This window comes from Lontra canadensis, unplaced genomic scaffold, assembly GCF_010015895.1.
Source record: "Lontra canadensis isolate GAN:19392208 unplaced genomic scaffold, GSC_riverotter_1.0 scaffold69, whole genome shotgun sequence".
NCBI lineage: Eukaryota > Metazoa > Chordata > Mammalia > Carnivora > Mustelidae > Lontra > Lontra canadensis.
In genome coordinates, this window is record NW_022631063.1 from 6,654,703 (window position 1) to 6,671,754 (window position 17,052).

A 17,052-nucleotide genomic window follows, 5' to 3' on the forward strand; every position below is an offset into this window, starting at 1 on the left:
GAGTTCTTTTTGATTAATCCAAGTGGTGTTTGTAGACCGGTGAAGATGCAAAATAATATATTTCTGTCTACTCCTCCCCCTTATCATGGTGGCATGATAAGACTGAGAGAGAAAAATATGTGAGATATCTTATCTTCTATTGTGCCAGGCCATAGCTTTGGAAGTGCGTTTTGTATATGCAGCTGTAGGTTACTGACAGTGTTGTTTCCCATTAATTACCTTAGCCCGTGTTGATAGCTCCTTCCTCCTGGTCATATTCAAACCCTTCCAGGATACCAACGGGTGTGTAGGAAGGAGTCTAGAAAAAGTAATATTTTATTCTCTAATGCTGTATAGCTTTTCTAGATCTCTTAGTGGAGAAAAAAAGTAGAAAACAAGTAGAATTTGGCTGTGGGTCAATAAATGATATGACAGTGTGTGATCTATGTATGTACATTTATGTTTCTCCAGAAACATAAAACCAAAAGAGCACTGACTCATCCTTATCCATATTCTTTTCATAAAAACTATCCACTGTATATACGAGAAACTTCCCACCTCCCTCTCAACTTCCTGTTCATGCCACTCACCCAGATGAAAGTTGGTAGGATCGTTTCTCTTGCCTCAGGCTAAGATCACAGAGGGCCTAAGGTCAGCATGTAAGCCAAATGTAGTTCACATTTCCAAACTAAGTGGTACACCTGTGGAGAATTAAATAACTGTCAGTATTTTGGATGATTAAGCTGAATGTTGGGGAAAATGCATATGGGTGCTGTTTCACCCCAAGGTTTTGTTATCATCCAACTCCTGCCAGACTGCTAGACAGATGGTGTCCTGAGGTACCATCAGATAATGAAACAGGTAGCAGAGAATGATGGGCTAGGAAGAAAGGTAGACTCCCCAAAGAAAGCAAGAGGTTGGGTGAGAGAAATCACTCTTTAGTGAGATAAAATCAGACCATGTTTAGCCAAAATGGTGGGTGAGCCTCAAAATGTCCCATTCTATTGCCAACTTTCCATTCTGAGTATTTGGTAGAGGTTGGGTTTGAGTGAGCTACATGCTTTCACATGAGGCAGGAAGGGCCTGGATCTCCCACTTCGTGTGTTTGAACCTCGTCGTTATTTGGGCTGATGTAAAAAAGGAGATTTCAGTTCACCTGAGTCTTTGCAAAAGAGCTCTTCTGAGAAAACTTTATGGACCCCCATGATTGTTCCCATTCTGTTCATGACTTTGTATCGATAGTTATTTTTGTCCCTTTCTCAGAATGTTAATGCCAAAGTTGCCTGAATATTTGCGTGTTTTTTTCTTAATTTGAAGCGTACAGAATAATTCCAAAGGTGTTAAGAGATTCTGTTTGTTTGTGTATGTGATGATGTCGTTAATGTCCAGAGAGGCTTCAAGAAATCCTTTGGAAACAAAAGGTTAAATGTTTACATTTCCTGTGATAGTTGAGGTCTTAAGATACTAATTAGCTTACTTTTTTTTTTCTTTGTCTTTGGCTGATTCTGCTTTGTAGATAAATAGTATCCCTGAAATCTTTAGGACATTCAATTAAGAAAAAAACCAAATTAGGTCAAACTCAGCCTGATGAGAAAGTGATGACAAGCCGCTTCAGTTTTTAGGTAACTCGTGTGGGACGAGAAAATGCAGTTAGCTCTGGTTATTACACTTGCTCTCCAGCATGCCGTTCATGAAAGGAATACCCTCAGTAATCCTAACAGTCTTTGAAGTCATGCATAATGCCGCAGATAGTAATTGGTACTGGTTCACTGTGGCCACAGTAGTTCTTGATGGAAGCAGGCCAGAGAAGGACCCTGTGGTCCGCCTTTATGTATACGGTCCCCTCCCTTCCTCTAAGGGACCCTCAGTAGACGCTGGGGAGGCCTATCCATTTGTCCACTCTGTGCAGTTTTTAATGTCTCTCATATATATTCAGGGGGAACATCGCTGATGCTGGTTTTCATGGAGAAAACTTGATTAGAGGACATAAAGCATTATAAGGAACAGTTTGTAAGCTCCGCAGACACAGAAAGGAGAACCTGAACTTTTTCCAAGTCTTTGTAACTGAAGTTCAGCCTCGAAGCCTTTGAAAGGAATGGCTTAGCAAAGGGCCACAAGCTAGGACCCCATCAGCTCAAAGAAATAAAAGTCTCTGCAGCCAGATGGCCTGTCGTTTGGCATCTTCACAAGACTAGGTCTTCTCAAGATTGCCAGGAACTGGTGGGAGGGGTCGGTTAGCCCAAGATCTATCTGTTCATCTCATCCACCCACATTCCTCTCAGCCTCCTGGAACTCTTGATAAGAAGAAACCAAAATATTGTCACTTATCTGCCATCAACTTCCCAGCAGACTTTGGATCAGTGGTTGACCACACTTCTTTTCTCTGACTGATTCCATTTTTCTTAAAAAGTATTGGGCCCATGTAATCTTGTTTTCCTCCAGAGGCCCATGAAAGCTTGGTTTCCTGTTTTGCTATATGTTGCATGGCCTGGAAACCAGGGACAACAGCTGTTGGTATGATTTCTATGTTAAGTGAAAAATTAGATCTTAGATCTTTTTTTTTTTTTTCTCTTGGATCTACAGTAATTTTTCTAAACTGTCGTAAAACTGCCCTTAAAAAATTAGAGGCTTTTAAAGATTAGTTGCCAAAGCTAAATGAGCTCTATAATAGCAACAGTTCTGTGGCAATTCTGGGAGTTTAACTTAGAGACTCATTGAAGATGGAATACCCCCTCCAAGTTTGATCTCCAAAAGTTTCGTAAAGCCTCTAAGCCTATGATTCTCATCAGCTCTAGGTGTGCCCATAGAATTGATTACCTCCATAGCCATTTATGGCCAAGCAAGGGGGAGAGGGTTCGTTGGGGATTTGATTTTTTTTTTTCAATTTGCAGTGAGAAATAGGATAGGTGACAAAAGCTTAACTTGTTTTCTTAAGACAATTCAGTGCTTGAGCATCTCTGTCAGAAATGGAATGACGTACTGTTAGCCAATTAGAATTATTTTATGTATTGTTACTGTGTTTTGCTGATTTTTATATGAAAATATAATTATTCATTCTTGATCTCTGGAAGCAATCATTATGAGGATCATTTTACTTTGGAAAACACTTTTCATAATAAAGATAAGTATTAACAGTCAAGTGTCAATGACATTTTCTTTAAGCGCTCTTCGGCTGCTGTGGGTAATATGTCTCATCATCCTGGACAGGATTTATTTCAGGACACACATCATCCCTAGTTTCTTGCAAACTTTCCTTAAATCCCAGTTATCATTATGATTACTGAAAAGGTAGTATTATATTTATATGTCATATATATATGTCAAATATATATATGGCTACATATATATAACATACAACATATATATCTCTATCTTGTCAGGAATTTAGCTAAGCTATTCCATAGTATTGCTGCCCCAGTATCCATTTTGTTTGCAAGGTGCCCTGCAGGAACCCTAAACTGCCCCTAGCCCCTCAAACAGATGCACACCCTGCAGAGCGGTCCTGAGACTCACAAGCAAATGCAGGTCCCTGATAGGACCTCCCCAGTAGCCCCTGTGATCAACAGTCTCCCCTTCCAGCGCCTTGAAGGCCTTATGTTGCCCCTAGTAAGACCACCATGGGGTTTACCAAAACCCCACTCTTTTGCATTGACCCATCCAGCCTTAGCCCAGGAAGCCCAAAGCATTCTACTCACAGACCCTAATGAAGGAATGTGCCCCAAGCCCTGTCCCAGTCTTCACCCTGCTGTCACCAACCTTTGTGGCCATGTGAATAATAAACCTAATTCAAGTTCTCTTGTGGTCTCTTGCTGAGCTTCAGTTCACCATCTGACACCATGTGCTCCACTTAATAAATATTAATTTAACGTAGTTAACACATTTGTGTGATATATATATATATATATATATTTAATAGGTTGCACTCTTTGGAAATTAAGATATAAAAACTTTAATGTTATGTTTATATGTAGTGCTTTCTGGAAAAATATTAAATATTTTTTATAGAGATAAGAGTTCACATAATCAGACTGCACTGATTTTTCCAAATCATGACAAGAAGCTCTTAGGACAAACCACCCAGAGCATAGCACACCCAGACGCATCACTGTCAGCGTATGCACAGCTCAAAGGAGCTTGACTGATATGTTCTCTGAGCCCATGTCCTCCTTTGTTAGGGCTTCTTTCCCTCTTTGTCTGCATTTCCTGTGTAACACTGTCTTCCCCAGCCGCTCTTCCGCTCTAAGCTTATGTCATCTAATATCTCCAGAGCCATAAAAATAGCACTGACATTCAACCAGATACCCCACTATCCCCCCACCAGTATTATGGAAAATAAAGCAGGTGCCCTATTAAAAATCTTACAAATATTATAGCCACCCCCAACCACAATCTGATTGCAAGCATGAGTTAGCCTAAGAAACTACCAAAATTCCTCCAAGGCAGAGAAAGATAGGCTACAGGCTACTATGCCACTTTGGGAAGCCATGAACTCTTCTAGTTCTGTAAGCAAAGTATCATCTCGCAATTATCCATATCATGGCTCAGCATCTCCGGGCCCCTGACTCCTGGGGCTGCCACATCCAGCTTCGGCACATGGTATTTCTGCCCCCAATTCTATTTCCACCAACCCTGCACTTGCTTCACCAGGAGTAGCAGCCGCAGTACCGACAAGAGTGACAGACGGCATGATAGCCAGCCATGGGGGTCGGACACCTGGATCTACCAGGATGCAAGGTGATCCCTCAGAACCAATGACCGGTGGTGACCGGAGCCTGAGGGCCATACCCTTGATCCTCCCCAAAGCCGCTGTAGCACAAGGAAACAAAGTTTCTATCATTCCTAAACACTGAAGTTAAAACATTATATAAAGTCTGTATCTGTCAGGATACAGACTATCCATCTAGGCAGGAAACAGAAAGTCATCGTCAGATGATTCCTTTGGAGAAACTTCAAGAAAAAGACTGCTGTCAGAGGAGTGGGCAAGATTAGGGAAGGTAAAGCGCCCAGAGGCCAGCAAGCATGGGGAGCCGTTAGCACCCTGGGCTGGGACCAGATGCCAACGAGAGAGAGCATCTTGGAGGAGAGGCCGTGCTGTGGGCTGGGGAGCAAAGACGATGACACCTTTCTCTCTGCTTTCTCATGCCTTCGCCCCCATTGGCTGAACTCAGAAAGTTGTCGGTGGGAACCACAGAAGATGGAGGTGGTAGGGGTCCGTCCCTCACTGGATAGAGCAGAGACCTGGTGGGAAGAAAACAGAGGAGCCCGCATCAGGCTGGCATTCCTGCATTCCTACCTGGAGCCTGGCACAGAATGGCACACAGCAAATGTTTGCGGGAGAAACAAATGAACCCACTTCAGAGAGCGTTGGTAAGATGCGAGCTCTTAGCAGTTAACCTGCCCTCTGCTGAGGAAGCAAGATGAGCGAGAGAAAGCCCTTGGTCTCTGGCTCTGAACTTGGTACTGCTGTTGAGTGTGTTGGGGGGTTGGGGGCGCAGCTACTCTCAGCACAGCAGCCGAGAGGCATGGTGGCCGCGCTCAAGTTAGAGAAGCCGCCTGCGGTACCAGCCTCCCCGGCCCAGGGATAAAGCACATCAGGGGAGGAGGACGGAGGCCTGTGGCTGGAGAAGTGTCTAGAAACAGAGAAGAACTGAGAAGGAGCTGAACTGCAGGAGCAGTCATGGAACAGAATCGTGAAAGCTCTCAGCTCTGGTGCTCCTGACAAGTGTTTTTATTTTTGTTTTTGTTTTCAAGATTTTATTTATTTATTTGAGAGAAAGAGAGATCACAAGCAGGCAGAGAGGCAGGCAGAGAGAGGGGGGGAAGCAGGCTCCCTGCTGAGCAGAGAGCCCGACGCGGGGCTCGATCCCAGGACCCTGAGATCATGACCTGAGCCGATGGCAGAGGCTTAACCCACTGAGCCACCCAGGCGCCCTCGTGACTAAGTTTTGAAGCAATTCTTTACCCAAGAGGCTGGGTTGTTTTTTCACTTAATGAATGATGAAAATATTTGTATGGCCAAAGATAACTTGAACAACAAAGGCTTGAGTTCCTGCCTGCATCATTCGATCACTTAAAAATATTTATAGAGGGCCCACCAGGTGCCAGGAATGGTTATGGCACTGAGGACGGAAGGGTAGAGAGTACAGATAGGGTTCCTTCTTTCACGGGACAATCTAGAAAGAGAAAGAAAACACAAAACAAAGAAGTGCAGAGTGTTCGGTTGCTGGGTTACTTGAACACCAGCAATTTATTTTCCCCAGTTCTGGAGGCTGAAAGTCCAAGATCAAGGGGTCAGCAGGGTTAATTTCTCCTACAGCCTGTCTTCTTAGCTGGCCTTCTCACTGTGCCGTCACACAGTCACTCCTCTGTGCATCTGTCTATGTCCTAATCCCTTTTTTTAAGGATGGCAGTCATATTGGATTGGGGCTCCCCCTGAAGGCTCCATTTTACCTTAATCACCTCTTTTTCACCATTGATGAAATTTTTATATTAGTTTCATTTTTCCAACAAAAACGAAACAAAAGTTTCAAGGGTATTGTAATTTGGAGAAAGTTAACAACCTCTATCTTCTGCAATAAATATTGATTCATATACGTACTCTATTTTTGGAGCTTTTAGGGATGTGTACACAGAATGCATAAATGGAAAAGTTACCTAATTATCTCTCTAAAAGCCCTGTCTCCCAATACAGTTGCCTCCTGGGATACAGGGGCTGGGACTTGAACGTGAATTTTGGGAGACATAAATCTGCCCATCATACAAGGTAATTTCACACAGCGACCAAGAACAAAAGTCATGAGGAAACAAAGTGATCATATGGTGACTTCCAGGGCTCTTCAGACTGGACGGTCTCTGACACCTCATGGACAGGTGACTCGGGCTGAGACCTAACGGACAGGAGCTGCTCAAGGCAGGATCTTAGGTGGTCACAGACCAGGCAGTGGGGGCCGGAAACACAAAGGCTCTAAGACAGGAATAGACTGGAAGTTTTGAGTTGTAGCAAGAAGGCCAATGTGATGAAGCAAAAGAAACAAAGTGGAGAGTGTGGGTGATCACATTCTAAAGTTTAGGAAGGGGCAGATCACATAGGGCCTGTGTCCCATGGTGAGGAGAGCAAGTGTCAGGGTAAGAGTGATGGGACACCCTTCAGGGATCAAAGCAGGGGGCAGCACAATCTCGTCTGTTGTTCTCTTTGATGAGAGAGAAACCATGCCCATCACAACCATGACGGAGAAAACCAACTTCGTGTGGGTCAACGGTGACTTCAGGGCTGTGCTGGGCACCCCATGACCAGGTGGGGTGAGGAGCATGTGGCCACTGGAAGAAATAAAGGACGAAGGGCTACTGAGGCTTCAATCCATGGGCAATACACGAAGTCTGGGCAGAGAACGGGAGGTGGAAGCTTTTGCCGCAAAGATGCTAAGACCTGGGACAGGAAGAGCCTCCACGTTTCCTCTGAGGAAAGCAGCTTGAAAAATATGACCGATGGGCCGCTGTCAGCCAGGGGAGAGCCTTAGGGAGAGGGCAGACTTCCTGACTGAATGACGTTCTTTGTTGTTGTTACTTACTGTTCGAACCTTTCTTTGTGTGATTCCAAGGCCGCTCAGGACCGGCGTATTAATGGATGACCAACATTTCCAAAACACCCCTCTAGGGGTGGCATGCATCCAGCAACCATCCTTGCTGTTGGTAGGTTTTACAGCTTCTGAGTAAGCCTGCCTGGTTTCGCAGAAGCTGCAAATCAGGGTTTTATTCATGTGTTTGTCTATTTGGGTAAGCCACGGCCAGACTTTCACCAGCACGCCTCCACCACCTGTCATCGGTAACAGGGATTGTGGCTCGGGAGAGTGAGTGACTTGCTTTCTGTCACCCAACTAACAAGTGATCGAGTTGAGATTTGACCCAGACCTGATTGATTTCAAAACTTAGACATACCTTCCCAGTACCTTATGCTTCTTCCAATGTTTGCATTTGTTTCTGAAGACAGGCTGCTTTGAGTCCTACTGCATTTCAACTGTCCTTGGCTTTTTCCTTATCTACCTGCTTTCATTCTCCTTACAGATCTCAGACTTCCACCCCAGTAGTTTTTATCCCTAGTCCCCCTCTTTTTGAGATTAGATTTCAGGGCTCTCAACTAAATCAGGAGCCCTTCTCTGGAAAGATCCTCAATAAATCTTCTATGCCAATGACTGAACTCAATTGTCAAAGTTCACTGTCTTGTTCCAGTTCACAAAGCACACACCTCCTTCTCCAACCTCACCCAAGGAGCTTGCAAGTGCCAAAGTATAAGCCAGAACACAGGTTTAAAAGGCATCAGTGCAAGCAGTTCAATAATTCAGTGCATTGCAGACTAGAAGGAGAGAAGATATGTAGGTTGTGAAACTAGTTCTTCAGTGGTTTGGATTTTAAGAATGGGCTGGAAATCTCACAGGAAAATATTCCTAGGGGGTGAGTGAGGGATGGGGTACTACAGATGAGGAATGTCTAGGAAATAAATCAGCAGTCACCAGCCCTCCTTTTGGGGAGTCATAGCAGTCAGTTAGATTCATCAGGATTAAACTCTCAGTTCCTATTAATTTTGTTCAACCAGGACACTAGTAACTACCCAGTCAGCCAGCCAGCAAACGATGTATAGGATGCTAGGCCAGTTGGAGCCATATCACCAAAGATGAGCTCAAAAAGGTCCCTAGAGTCTTTAAAAATAGTGCTGTCTCTCTCTGTTGAAGGCACCAGACTGTTCATAGAACAGAACTCTGACATACTATATCCCCACTACCATTTCTTGGTTATTCACTTGTAAGTCATACCATGACTTTAGTGTATACCATGTTAGCTGCAAACACACAGAACCACAGTGCTAATGAATTCAATAAAAAGCATACCGAAATGAAGTCAATGTGTGCACTGAACACAACTCTCCATGAGCCGTTGTGTGGGGCATTGTGAGAGATACAAATAAGCCAGAGGCAAAGCTGTGAAGAGAAGGGGCTCTCCATCCAGTTAGAGAGGCTGATCACAAGCAGTGATTATTTTAATAAATCAAGGGGGCACTGAAAGAAATGATACTTATTCTGTTATGCAGATCAAAGTCTATGATAAAGGAAAAAGGTTTTTGAAAATGATAATTACTCTATAGACATGACATTATCATTATCATCTTATCAAATCTATTGTTAGGATAGTAATCACAGAAAAGTTCAGAGGAGGGAGAAGTTGCTGCAGAATCAGATGAGAAAGACTTCAAGGTGAAAGCCAAGAATGAATTTGGAAGAGTCAAGTGGGAAGAGGACGGACATTGGAGACAGAGGGCATGGTGCGAACCAGGGAACACGGCCATTAGCATTGCCTCTGCCTCTTTGTGGCCTGACCACTGATGCCCTTCAGTCTATCCTCATCCCTCCCCACGCCTCTTGACCAGGTCCCGAGTCCGTGGTCTCAGACGGGCTATGCTATGTTACATCTCCAGCACAGTGGCCCCACTCTGCCTCAAAGGCCTTTTACCTCTTTTCTATAGAGGTAACTCTCATATGGCCTTCAAGATTAACACGGATTCCTCCTCCCAGAACGCCTTAGTCGCTTGGAATGTGGTGCTCTTCCTAGAGAAGAAAAGGGCAACCACTGAACTCCATCAGAGTACTTATCACACTCCCCCTCGCTGGACTGTAAGCAACCTGGGGGCAAAGAACTTGCTTTTTCTATCTGGATCCTTAGCCAACACATTCACTACAGAGTTAGCACTCGATAAATACTTGTAGAATGGATGTCTGTATTTACAGAAATAGGAGTTTCAGGAAGATAAAGAAGTTTTGGAAGGAAAAATGAGTTAACATCTACATTTTGAATTTGAGCTCATGAGCTCATTCATTTGGAAATATTTATCCAAAATTGGCAAGATGGACTGTAACTAGGTACCATCATTACTTCCATTATTTCAGATCAAGAGCTGGGTGCACAAAGAGCAGTAGAACCTTGCCTTGGGCTCAGACCCAATAGGCAGCAATACAGATAACTTGGCCAGAGCTCTGGGCATTTCTCCATTGCCTGCTAAGGCAGAACCTTGGGACATCACTCCATTAGAGGGGTAGAGGAAAAAGCTAAGTCAGCAAAGAACTCTGCGATAACAAAGATAGGAAGAAATACAGTGTGTTAATGAGAATTCTCAGCCTCCCTTCTGCCTCTTTCTCCCTTCCCTTCTCTTCCTGAACTGTTCAGGTCCAAAGCTCTCAGATGGGACAAAGCAGGGCGGATGTTTCTGTCGGGTGAGGGACACGTGGTGGCCCAGAGTAGAGTGTTGAAGGCCACATGGGCTTATGGAAGTGTCTGCAGAGGAGGGTAGTACGGCCCAGAGAATCAGCGTGGGGTGCAGAGGGGACCTAACATTAGTTATCAAGCCTAGGCGGGATGACGAGGGCATGCCTGTGGGGAAGCACTCTGGATGGGAAGTCAGAGCATGGAAAGTCAGGGTGGCTGCAGTAGGAGAACGGCTGTATGCAGGGGAATGGAACAACAATTGAAGCCAACTTCTTACTGGTAGGAAAGGGAATTATATATATGGAGCAGAAGAATATGGGATAAGTATAGTATTGGATTAAAATTATTATAAGCATCCATGTAAAGTCATGGCTTTCAATATGTAGGTAGATAACAGTATAAGTGCAGAGGTAAACATATCTCTGGGTGTATGTGAGTGTATCTCAATACCATCCCAGCTGTCCACCCGTGACTCCCTGGCCAGCGCAGCTAGGACCCCAGGTCTTGGTTTTTAATCCATTCTAAGTCCATTTTCCACTAAAAGGAACCAGCCTCCTGAAGAAGTGGCTGAATCTTAGGCTGGGCAGGATAGCACAGGCTGAAAGCAAGGATTTTTTGAGCCAGGAAGCAAGAAAGTGTGCAAAGAATGTTGGGGAAATGGTTTAAGGATGCAAAACCAAGTTGTAGGGCCTCTCACTGGCCAAATCTGAGACACTTTGTGCACCAAAATGAATCATAGTAATTGATTATAAGGCACTGAATAACAAGGGAAACTGAATTCATGTAAATTAACACATGAATAAACTGAAAGTTTAAACTTTAAACTGAAAGGAACGAGGTATTTGCTTAGTTTCATGGTACCTCCCCACAAAATATTTATTAACTACAAAGGTGAAAGTAGTCATTTCACAGCCAAGAAGCCTGGCAGACAGCATCCTAATCAAGTAAATGTCATCAGTAATGGGACAAATGAAATCCTGAGTCACTTGATTGGATGCAGTAAGAAAGTGGCATCACCTCTGTGATACTCCTGCCAAAGATGCATTTATCAGATCCATGCAAATTGAGGGGCATTCTACAAATAATTAATTGGTAATCTTCAAATGTGTCAATGGCATGAAAGTCAACCAAAGACTGAAAACTTCCAGAGCGAAGGAGACACTAAAGACGTGACAACTGAATGCAAAGCAGGATTCTGAATTGGATCCTGTTGCTATGGAGAATGTAATTAGGACAATTGGTGGAACTGAGGAGTAGATCGTGGTCATCAATCAATGTTAATTTCCTGCCGTTGATGGTTGTATTGTGGTTTTGTTGAAGAATGTCCTTGCTTGTAGTAAATACACACTAAATACTAAGATGTAAAAAAAGAAAAAAATTCTGTGTCCTGAACTTGCAATTTGCCTGTAACTTCAAGATAATTTTTTAAATCAATATCTTTGTTTTCAAAACCCTAATAATATCTCAAGAAATTTTCAAATATTTAGATGCAGTAAGGACTCTTTTAAAAAACGAGAATGCCATCTTTGAGTTCCAAGAGCAATAAAGTAATAATACTAAATGCCTCCCTCAGCCTATTAAAGGGAAATTTAGTGAAAGAAGAAAATGTGTTAGTTAAAACTTCTCAAGAATTCAAAATTGTTTCAGGTACCTGGGTGGCTCATTCGGTGAAGTGGCTGCCTTCAGCTCAGGTCATGATCCTAGGGTCCTGGGATTGAGTCCTGCATCAGGCTCCCTTGCTCAGCAGGGAGTCTGCTTCCCTCTCTACCCTTGTCCCTGCTCGTGATCTCTCTTGCTCTCTCTCTCTCTCTCTCACTCTCACTCTCAAATAAATAAGCTTTTAAAAATCTTTAAAAAAAAAAGAATTCTAAATTGGTGAGTAGTCATGTTAGTTTTTGCAAGTTTTTGAATTATAGTAGTTGTATTCATCAATGCTTCACAAGTATAATAAACAATCATCTTTAATAATGCCTTGTTATGCCAAAATAAATTAAAATGGTAACAGTTATAATAAACAGTGTTCATTGAATATTTATTATGCATACTCTGCTATGAAGCATGTGATATTTTTACTTCCAGTTTGCATATCAGAAAGCCAAAGCTTAAAAGGGTTAGGAAATATCCCCCAGGACACCTGGGTGGCTCAGTCAGTTAAGCGTCTGCCTTCGGCTCAGGATCCTGGGATTGAGTCCCATATTGAGCCCCTTGCTTGGCGGGGATCCTGCTTCTCCCTCTGCCTCTGCCCCTCTCCCTGCTTGTGTACTCTCTCTCTCTGACAAATAAATAAAAATCTTAAAAAAAAAAAAATCCCCCAAATAAGGATACTAATGTATAGTATAACCAACTTTTGAAAACACATTTTTCACACTCCAAAGCCTATATTATTATTAATTCCTACCCTCTGGTGCCTCCCAGAGAGGCCATAGAGAAGGGGATTTTAGGGAGGATACCAGAAGCCTGGGCTTTGCTCTAGAGCCTCCCACTCCTTCACTGTTTATTCCCAATCCAATCCATCACTGAGTTCTGCTGGTTCCATTTTAAAACTCTACCCCTTTCTCTCCATGTTAGTTAAGGCCTCTCCATTTTTTCCCCTGGTTCCTGGCAACAGGCCCCCTCTCTTTCTGATTCTTAGCTCAGTCTTTTTAAGAGTCTCCGTGCTGTTGTCAGAGTGATTAGTCTACAATGCACACCTGAATATCACAATGTCCTTAAAACTCTGTATGGAAAAAGACTCCTATATGGCTCTAATTACCTTTGGGTTAAAGTCAAAACATGGCGCCCAAATCTTTCGCTGTCTAGGCTCTGTATCACTTCAGCCTTACTAACTATAAGGTCCCATGCCAAGATCCCCCATACTGTGTGCTCAAGGAATTCTTGTGGGATTTTTAATTCCCCGAATGCACCAACACACACTAACAGACAATATAATACGTGCCCCCCCAGCAGGTGTGACCAACTTTCACCTATGTTTTCTGGCATCTCTCCTTTCCCAGCCGGGATGAGCTGGGTACCTCTTTGGAATTCCCATCACATTTCTGTACAGACCTCTTTTATATAATCTATCACAGTATTATATGTCCTTCCTTCGTCGTACTGAGCTCCCTGTAAGAGGGATTAGAATTTATTTGTCGTTGGACACCTCATTATGCCTGGATCAGAGAGGATGCTGCATGAAAACCCCACTGAATGAGTGAGTGAGTGAGTAATCATCAATGAATTACCAATTGTATAAAATGCTCAGGAGATGCAAAAAGACAGAAAGAGTAATTTTCTGGAGAACCATTTCCGGTTGGGGGAGAAGCTGACTAATGGGTGAAATAACTTGAAGACAGAAGGGGAAGTGTTTCTAAGCACGTACATGGAACTGGTTGGTTAAACCTAGTTCTGAGTAAACGTGCTTCAAACCCTGTGGGCTCTCAGTCCCAGAGGTATGCGACGGCTTTAACCAATACATCAGTTTCTACGTCCGAATAGATAATGCAGGCACATCATATGAAATTCCAAATGTGTGAAACTCCCTCTCGTCTCTATGCCCATCTCCAGCCCCTCAGCCCTGGGTACAGAAGGCACCACAATAAATAATCACTTGGAGAGCTTTCTTTTTCTTTCTGAGGTTCTATCTTCATACCCTGGCAGTGTTATAGGAAATAACTATAAATTGATGATTTATAACATGGATATATAACCAAGGTGGAAAAGGCAAAGAAATCCCGCAGTGACATTTTATTTACATGTGCAAGGCTGTCAAACTCCTATTTTGCCCTGGAGACTAAAGCAGACCTAACCTGGACATTCTGACGTGAATATTAACTGAAATCTCTAAGACTGGTCCTAGATGAGCTTAGAAAAATGGAAGTAAATGCACATGACTATTAACATAGGTGATCAAATGAAGAGATAACACCATTCGGTTATAAAATATTCTTCTTGTGCTTTTTTTTCAAAGTTAAAGCCATCGATCATTGCTGTAGGATGACTTGATTATTAATTAGTTGTCCATTAGTCTTCATTTCCTACGGCTTATGAGGGAAAAGTAAGCGTATGCTAATTTGTCTGAGGCAATTTAGTCTATTTAATTTCATCTTTATTCTCTATTAATGCCTGGAGATTTTAAATTAATATATATGGAACTGGGACACGCACGGTGACAATTCACCCAAGCACACTGAATGCAAGGCTAGTGTGTGTTTATAAAGTCACTTATGAACCTTTGGACTTCAATTTAAAAAGCAGGTTATTCTTTATGAAGCAGAAGGTGGTAAAAAGGCTTATTTTGTGCAGCTTTAAAAACTACAATATAATTAATATGAACCGAGCATAAGAGTTACCTCAGATGCTACAGATCAGGCTGGCTGTTGACAATCCCGGTATCCCTGTGTGCCTCCCTGCTCCTGTTACAGCGTAAAACACTCATTAGTGCTTCTAAATGAGAAGGATTTTTTTCTCCAACCTGAGGGTTTAGGCAAAGTTACTTTTTTTTTTTTTAATGCATACATTAAGGCAAGGCTTTAGAAATGTATTTTTCAGCTTTGGGAAGATATGGAAATTAGGCACACTAATCACTGTAGCAACCAGAGACTAAAAATAAAAAGGCAATTTAGTCAGAATGAGATTGCTTCTACACTGCTCCCTGAGGGTGATGGGTGGGAGTGGTGTCACGTCTCGTAAATACTGTCCATGGTTCTCAAGGGCCTGACATGGCCACGGAGATCGTATCTGTAGTCTGTCAGCTCAGACAAGGCAAGGAGTCGGCTTTGTCCAGAACTCAGAAATGGGATGGCCCCGGCAAGGTATGTCAAGGTGCTTAGATGTGGTGAGTTGCCGGCCAGCCTCTCTGTCTGACCCCCTGAGCCCTAGTACCCGGCAGTGTGGCCCAGGCCTCTTGCTCACTCTGTCACTGGGGACACAGGCCAGCTGCCCCAAGCCCAGGGGCTGTCCCTTTACCTCCCTCTTGCTGGGGAAATAGTGATAATTCTCTTAGACATGCTCAGCGAAGTTTGCAAAACATAGCTCATTTTAGACTCCAGCTTTCTCAAATGTATTCTTAGCATAAGACCCCTCTTGATTTTATCTTTGGTCCCAAGACTCTTATCTCATCTCTTTCTACCTTTTTAACCAACAAATCTACAAGCAAGTTCTCTAAGTGGTCCTTGGGGATTCTTTTGATTCCTTCTCAGTTTCCTGTTTGTCAAGGCCATCTTTAATAAGAGTGTCAGAGATTCTCAAGTGCATTTGGGCCATTTCCCATTTTAGAGTTCCTGCCCAGGTCACACTTATCTTCACCCTCAATGTTTTGAACTCTGCTTCCTGAGAACTGAAGATAGAGGTCTGCCCATAAGCAACATTGCCTGTCTTGTCAATGGAAAGGAACTAGCTAATGAGGTCACTTTCTCAGTAAGGAATCCAGTGAAATGAAAACAAGTATTTACTGAACAGTTCCTTGCTCCAGGCACTTTGTTATAAAGAGCAGGCTGAGGAATGTGGGAGGCAGACCATTAAACTAATAATTTCAATACAATGGAATAAACGAATCAAAAGAGGTATGTGCAATGGATAATGGTAGACAAAGGTGAGAGTGTCGTGTCTGGAGAAAATGACACTATCTGGGCTTTGGAGAGAACGCAAAGTCAGCTAGGCCAACATAAAGGTAGAAGGGACTGGCGTTGTGGAAAGTCTGGAGGTATGAACTAACAAGGCTGGCTGACATCATTTCACTGATCAGTTTTTCCTTTTAAAAAATTAAAGTTAGTGTGACTGTTACTCTCTCTTAAGTGTTATTTGTCTTATTTTGTTTCTAAAGCAATGTATGCTTGGTTCAGATGTGAATATTATCCAGAAATGTATGCCAAGTCTCAACTGTCAGGGGTATGCTATTGTCTATCTAGTGTATGTGTGTCCAGATCTTTTTTTCTTATATATGTACCAAACTAGAATATTTATTCTTTTGCAACCTGTTTCTACGTCAATACGTATAAGTAAGTATTTTATACTCCATCATCAATTCTTGGGTATTTTGTATCCCACTGTTTGGGTTGACTGGCAGTGTAGTGCAGTAACTAAACATGGCAGTTTTAGAGTCAGATGAATCCCAGCTACACCACTACTAACTGCACGACCTTGGGTAAGTCATTTAACCATCCCGTGTAACCAACGTGAGTTCTCTTCTTGGTGAGTCATAGAAACTACACCAGGTGAGTTGTCACATAAGGAAATTTTATTTGCAGCAAATAAGGAGATCATGGGGCATAACTTCCGAAGCCATGACTCCCCAGGCAAGGGTGAATGGGTTCCTATATAGAGGCAGGCATAGGCTGCACGTGCACCTTAAGGCAACATTATATGTTATACAAACGAGGCTTGTGCTCTTCCTTGGGCAGAGATTTTAGGGTAATAATGAGATAAAGGTAACTGTTGGTCATCCCAGAGGTCACTCCATGGTCCATCTGCACAGGTGCAAATGCAGGGGGGTTACCTCAAACTGGTCTGGGTGGTCTGGGCCATGAGAGCTCTTCCTCTGGGCTGTTGTTATTGCCTGAGGGGTAGTTTCAGTTTCCCTTTTGGGATGTCCTGCCTGTAGGGTCCTTTGCCTGAATTAAGAGATAAACTGGAAAGAAGAGCTTAAGGAAAAATGTGAGACAGGTGGGTGGGTACAAGCAAGAGAGCAGTAAGGTTAGGTCTCCGGGTTTAGTGACATCTGTGCCCCAGTGTCCCTATGTGTATTAGAAAGATGAAAACAATACAGATCTATCTCAAATTATTGTCATGGGGATTAAATAAGTTAGTACTGTAAAGCAGTTAGAATAGCACTGGACAGATGGTAAG